This window comes from Carlito syrichta, unplaced genomic scaffold, assembly GCF_000164805.1.
Source record: "Carlito syrichta isolate Samal-C Ts95f unplaced genomic scaffold, Tarsius_syrichta-2.0.1 Scaffold316251, whole genome shotgun sequence".
Lineage (NCBI taxonomy): Eukaryota > Metazoa > Chordata > Mammalia > Primates > Tarsiidae > Carlito > Carlito syrichta.
Window position 1 is genome coordinate 322,459 of NW_007260347.1, and position 6,195 is coordinate 328,653.

Sequence of the window (6,195 nt, forward strand, 5' to 3'; positions counted from 1 at the left end):
GTCGAGGCTGCGGTGGCCATTAGCGGCCACTGCACTCCAGTCTGGGTGACTGAGTGAGCCTCCGACTCAAAAAAAAAAAAAAAAAAAATCCTAGGCTAAGGCAATCCTCTCACCTCAGCCTCCCAAGTCCTGGATTACAGGTGTGAGCCACCATGCCAGTCCATTCATCAAACATTTATTGAGCACATTTTATGTGTCAGGCACAGAGACTGGAACCAGGAATTCATCCCCTGGCTTGTCACAGTCAGAAACGAAGAACCAAGAGAGTCCAGCGAGAGCTGACTCCTTGCAGGGAGAGAGAGAGCATGGAGCTCCTTCCTCAGACCCTGAAAACTTCCAGCCTCCACCTAGTTCACTGAGACCCTTGCTGAGGGGGCAGCCCCCCCATATTCTGCTGCCCAAGTGCAGGAGGTACCTCCTGCACCTTGGGCAAGGATTAGTCATGTGGTTGTACCCCTTTTTGAAAAGCTAAGCAGGTGTCCAATTCTAGGACCACCTCACCCCCTCATCCCGGCTAGTTCCGAGCTGCAGGGTCTGCCTGGGTTTTAACAAATCCTGTGCACCAGCTTGTCCTGAAACTTCATTCCCTAGTGATTCTAAATCTCCATTCATTCATTCATTTCTTCACTTACTCCTCCATTTGCTGACACTGTCAAGTACTTCAAGTGCCTGCTAGATGCTAGAGGTAAAGTGTTAAATCAGAGAAGGAGACTGGACACAGTGGCTTATACCTGTAGCCTCAGCACTTTGGGAGACCAAGGCTGGAAAATTGCTTGAGCCCAGGAGTTAGAGACCAGCCTGGGCAACATAGCAAGACCTCGTCTCTACAAAAATAAAGTCAAAAAACTGAGCAGGGCGTTGGGGGCACACCTGAAGTCCCAGCTTACTCAGGAGGCTGAGGTGGAAGGATTGCTCAGTTCAAGGCTGCAGTGAGCCATGATCGTGCCACTGCACTCCAGCCTGGGTGACAGAGTGAGACCCCGACTCAAAAAAACAAAACAAAACAACAACAAAAAAAACAGAGATGGAGCTCTCATGGAGCTTTCTGTCTACTGGGGAGAGCAACAAAAAACACATAAACAAATAAGTCCTCATCCCCGACTCCCTCACCCCAACCCCCACTGCTGAGAAATATACCCCCTTACCCGCCCCTGTGGTCTCCTCCATCAAGGTCCTCATCCTCCAGCTTCTCATTTCTCTCTGGCAAGTTTCTAAACCTCTGTGCCTTGGTGTCCTCTTTTGTACTCCAGAGAACATCTTAATGTTGTGACCTCATTGTTGTGAGTATGTATGATCAATACACATGAAATCTTAGAAGCTGGCCATGGAACACTGGATCAGCAGCAGCTGTTGTTGTTGTTGTTTGTTATTGTTGTTGTTGTTAGTACCGGCTTATTCTCCAAGTGGGCTTCCAGTGGATCTTTCAAGAAACACATTTGCAGGCCAGACGTGATGGCTCACACCTATAATCCCAGAGCTATGGGAGGTCAAGGCAGGAGGATCACTTGAGGCCAGGAGTTCAAGACAAGCCTGGGCAACATAGCAAGACCTTGTCTCTACAAAAATAAATAAATAAGTAAAGCAACTGGGCACAGTGGCATGCACCTGTAGCCCCAGCTTCTCTGGAGGCTAAGGCGGGAGGATCACTTGAGTCCAAGAGATCAAGGCTGCAGTGAGCTTTGATTGTGCCACTGCATGGGTGACAGAGCAAGATCCATCAATAAAAAAGAAAGAGAGAGGTCGGGGAAAGGAAGGAATGAAGAAGGGGAGGGAGAGAAGGAGAGAAGGAGAGAGAGAGAGGGAAGGAAGGAGGAGGGGAGGGAGGGAAGAAGAGAAAGAGAAATTTGCTAATAGCAATGTGGTATTCTGGCATGGGTCCTGGAACAGAAAAATGATCTTAGAGGAAAAACTGGTGACATCTGAAAAAAGCCTAGAGTTTAGTTAATAATAACATACCAGTGTTAAGTGCCTTAGTTTTGACAAACACACCAGGGTGGTGTAAAATGATAACATTAGAGGAAACCGCATGAGGGAATTCTCTGTACTATCCCTGCAACTTTTCTGTAAATCTAAAATCATTACAAAATAAAAAGTTTATTTAAGAACAGCATTTTTGGTCATGTTAATCCTTTGTATAAAAACACTGAACCAGTCTCCAGGACAAATCTAGCCTCTGGCGTAACAGCAGAGCCTCACTCCTTGTGCTTCTCAGGACCTCGGTCTCTCATCTGTAAAGTGGGGATAAATGACTCCTCTTGAAACTGTGAGGATTAAATAAGTAAACGCACAAAGCATTCAGCATGGTGTCCAGTCCCCAGGAACACATTCAGTACACCTCAGCTGTCAGGCCCCATCACCCTCGGCGTGTTTCTCTCTTTTATCTGGTTGTTTTCCCTGTGGTGTGGACCAAGTCATTTTACCTCTATAAACCTCAATTTCTTCATCTGTAAAATGGAAATAATTATAGTTGTGAGGCCGGACGTGGTGGCTCACACCTATAATCCTAGCTTGGGAGGCCAAGGTGAGAGGATTGCCTGAGCCCACGGGTTCGAGACCAGGCCGGGCAACTTGGTGAGACCTCATCTCTACAATAAAAAAATAAAAAAAAAAAATAGCCGGGCATAGTGGCACGTGCCTGTAGTTCCAGCTGCTTGGAAAGGCTGAGGTGGAAGAATGGCCTAAGCCCAGCAGGTCGAGGCTACAGTGGCCGTGAGCGGGCTACTGCACTCCAGCTTGGGCGACAGCGTGGGACTCCAACTAAAAAAAAAAAAAAAAGTTGTGACTGTGGCAAGAGTTATGAGGGCTAATATATGCTGTGGAAAGCAGAATAATGGCTCCCTAGGAATGTCCAGGTCCTAATCTCCAAAACCTGTGAATATGGGACCTTACGTGGCAAAAGGGACTTTGCAGACGCGATGGAGTTGAGGATCTAAAAATGGAAAAGTTTTCCTGGATTACCTAAGTGTGTCCTCATAAGAGGGAGGCAGGAGGGTCGGCTCGGAGTAGATGTGACCCTGGAAGCAGAGGGATGAGAGAAAGAAGATTCAAAGATGCTTTGTTGGCTTTGAAGATGGAGCAAGTGACTGTGGGCCGAGGAATATCAGTAACCTCTGAAAGCTGGAAAGGGCAGGAACAGGTTTTTCCTGGTGTCTCCAGGCAGAAGACAGCCTGAGAGCCCCTTAATTTTAGGCTCGTGAGACCCAGCTTGGGACTCTGACTTCTACAGCAGGAAGACAATTCCTATGTGTTGCTTTAAACCACTTTGCTTATGATCATTTGTAACAGCAACCTTGGGAAACAAAAACAGATGCCAATGTCGCACCAGCCCTGGAACCAGAGCTCAGTAAATGTGAGTGACTGTTGTCCTTCCTGGCAGCCTGTGACACCAGGACCTTTGTACATATTGTTCTTCTGCTTGGAGAAACCTTCTGTTTTCTGTTTGACAAGATCTTTCTTCTGGTTCTTTCCCCGCCAAGACTGTCCTCTTACACCCTCTGAACTTTTACATTTTCTCCCAAGCCCCAGAGTAAAGGTTAGTATCTCTTCATAGCTTTCCTCTCATCTGTTTTTGTGTTGATCACAGACTGTAATTATTTGAGTGTTTTTCCTCAACGTCCCCTCCCTGGACAGTGAGATCCTCGCATCCAAGGCTAAATGTATGTACTGCCAGGTGCTCACACAGTAGATTCTGAGGAAATGCACAAAATAAATTAAAAATTAAATAAATAACTGTGATACATATATAAAAATTCAATTAATATTTGATGGTAAATTTGATTTAAAACAAATGAATAAGTGAATGAACAAAAGAGAGAATGAGGCCAGATGTGGTGGCTCACTCCTGTAATCCCAGTACTTTGGGAGGCCGAAGTGAGAGGATTGCCTGAGCCTGGGGGTTCGAGACCAGCCTGGGCAATTTGGTGAGACCTTATCTCTGCAATAAATAAAAAAATTAGCTGGGCATGGTGGCACATACCTGTAGTTCCAGCTACTTGGAAGGCTGAGGTTCCAGCTACTTGGAAGGATCTCCTAAGACCAACAGGTTGAGGCTGAGGTGACCGTGAACTTACCACTAACTCCAGCCTCGACGACAGAGTGAGTGAGACTCAGACCAAAAAAAAAGAAAAGAAAGAAAGAGAGAATGAATAATGAGTGAGTGAGGCCATGAAGGACAGGGGTAGATTTGGACAGTCAGCGTTGGTGGCATTTCCAAAGGGGGAATGGGATGAAGACAATGGCACTGATCCAACAAAGTCACTCATTTGCTTAATATCTGGTTGTTCAAAGGTTCAAGGCACCTGATAGCAGCAATCACAGTTAGCCTGCAGAGAATACCAACATAGGAAGTTGGAAAAATATTTTAACAACTTTTAATGTTAGGATAGTTTTGGAGTTATAGAACAGTTGAAAAGATAACAGGGTTTCTCTGTATCCAACACCCAACTTCCTTATTCTTTTTTATTTTTATTTCTTGAGTTGGGGTCTCACTCCATCGCCCAGGCTGGAGTGCAGTGACACGCTCACGGCCACCTCAGCGTTGACCTACTGGCTAAGGCGAACCTTCCTCCTCAGACTTCCAAGTAGCTTCCAATTTCCAACTTCCTTCTGCCCTGGCTTCCAATTTCCTTATTCGTAACATCTTGTGTTCGTATAGTACATTTGTCCTAACGAATGAGCCATTATTAATATGATTAATACGTAACTATTTTTTTTTGAGTTGAGGCCTCACTCTGTCACACAGGCTGGAGTGCAGTGGCACAGTCACAGCTCATTGCAGCTTTGACCTCCTGGCTCAGATGATTCTTCCACCTCAGTCTCTCAAGTAGCTGGGACTGCAGGCACACATCACCACACCTTGTTAATTTAAAAAATTTTTTTTTGTAGAGACGAGGTCTTGCTATGTCGCCTAGGTCTCAAACTCCTGGGCTCAAGCAATCCTCCCACCTTGGCCTCCCAAAGTGCTGAGATTCTAGGCGAGAGCCACTGTGCCCGGCCTAATGTGTTATTGTTAACTAAACTCCATGTTTTATACAGATTTCCTTACTTTTCCCCTAATGTCCTTTTATTGTTCCAGGATACCAGTGATGACATTGATCTTGGTCACCTGGCTCACAAATGACCTCCTGAGTTTCTCTGCTATAGAGTTACTTTTCCACCCCTCACTCACCATGCTCTTTGAAAGTCACTAAGGATAGCTCTTGGTTAAGGGGGGCAGAGCCATGTTTCACATTCTTGAGGGAGGAGTGTCCAAAATAAATTCCCTGGAATTGAACCATATGTCTCTTCTCTACTCTATTCATTTTTTTCAATTATTTATTCATGTCATTACAAACATTAAGATATTTATTTTTTACTTTGGGTTACAATTCAATACTATGTTACCTATTCAATTGTTCAGATTATCCCAGCTTCGGCCTTCAGGAGCTCTTTCACAGCTGGCTTCATGCCCTTTTGAAGCTCCCATTATTTTGTCTTTTGAAGACTTCCTTCTTCCTTATTTCCATCAACATAAGATGATCCAGGTTTATTGCATATATTCCCTGCTCTAGGCCAAGTATCATCCATTTTTCCAAGAAGTCCTGGTTTCATATCTGGGGACATGGTATGGGAAACCAAGATCTGAGGCCTGGGTGCACTAAGATGTTTTTAATGTGAAAACTCTAGGAGACTTCTGTTTCTGGCAACATGGAGGATTCGATGTGCAAGTGACCCTTCCCATCAAAACAACTCCCAAGCTGGATACATTTTAATGGCATTGACAAGTTACACAAGGACTGCTCTGAGCCAGTGAGAGGAAGATAAAACCCAGAGTGATAAGCTGAGTCTCAAAGCTGGTTTATGTCCTGGTGCACTTCAGAAGACTGTGAGTGTTTGAATTTTCTCAGTCCTTTCTGTCTTACAGGACAGAAGACAAAGATCAGGGCCCCTTCAAGTTGGGGAGTCTAGAAGGAGCTTAGCGTAGTATGAAAGAGAAATATTAGCCGGGCTAGGTGGCTCAGCCTGTAATCCCGCACCTTTGGGAGGCTGAGGTGAGTGGATTGCCTGAGCCCGCGGGTTCGAGACCCGCCTGGGCAGCAAGAACGCATCTCTACAATAAATAAAAAAATCAGCCGGGCGTGGTTGCGCATGCCTGTAATTCTGGCTTCTTGGAAGGCTGAGGCGGAAGGATCGCCAGAGCCCAGCAGGTCGAGGCTG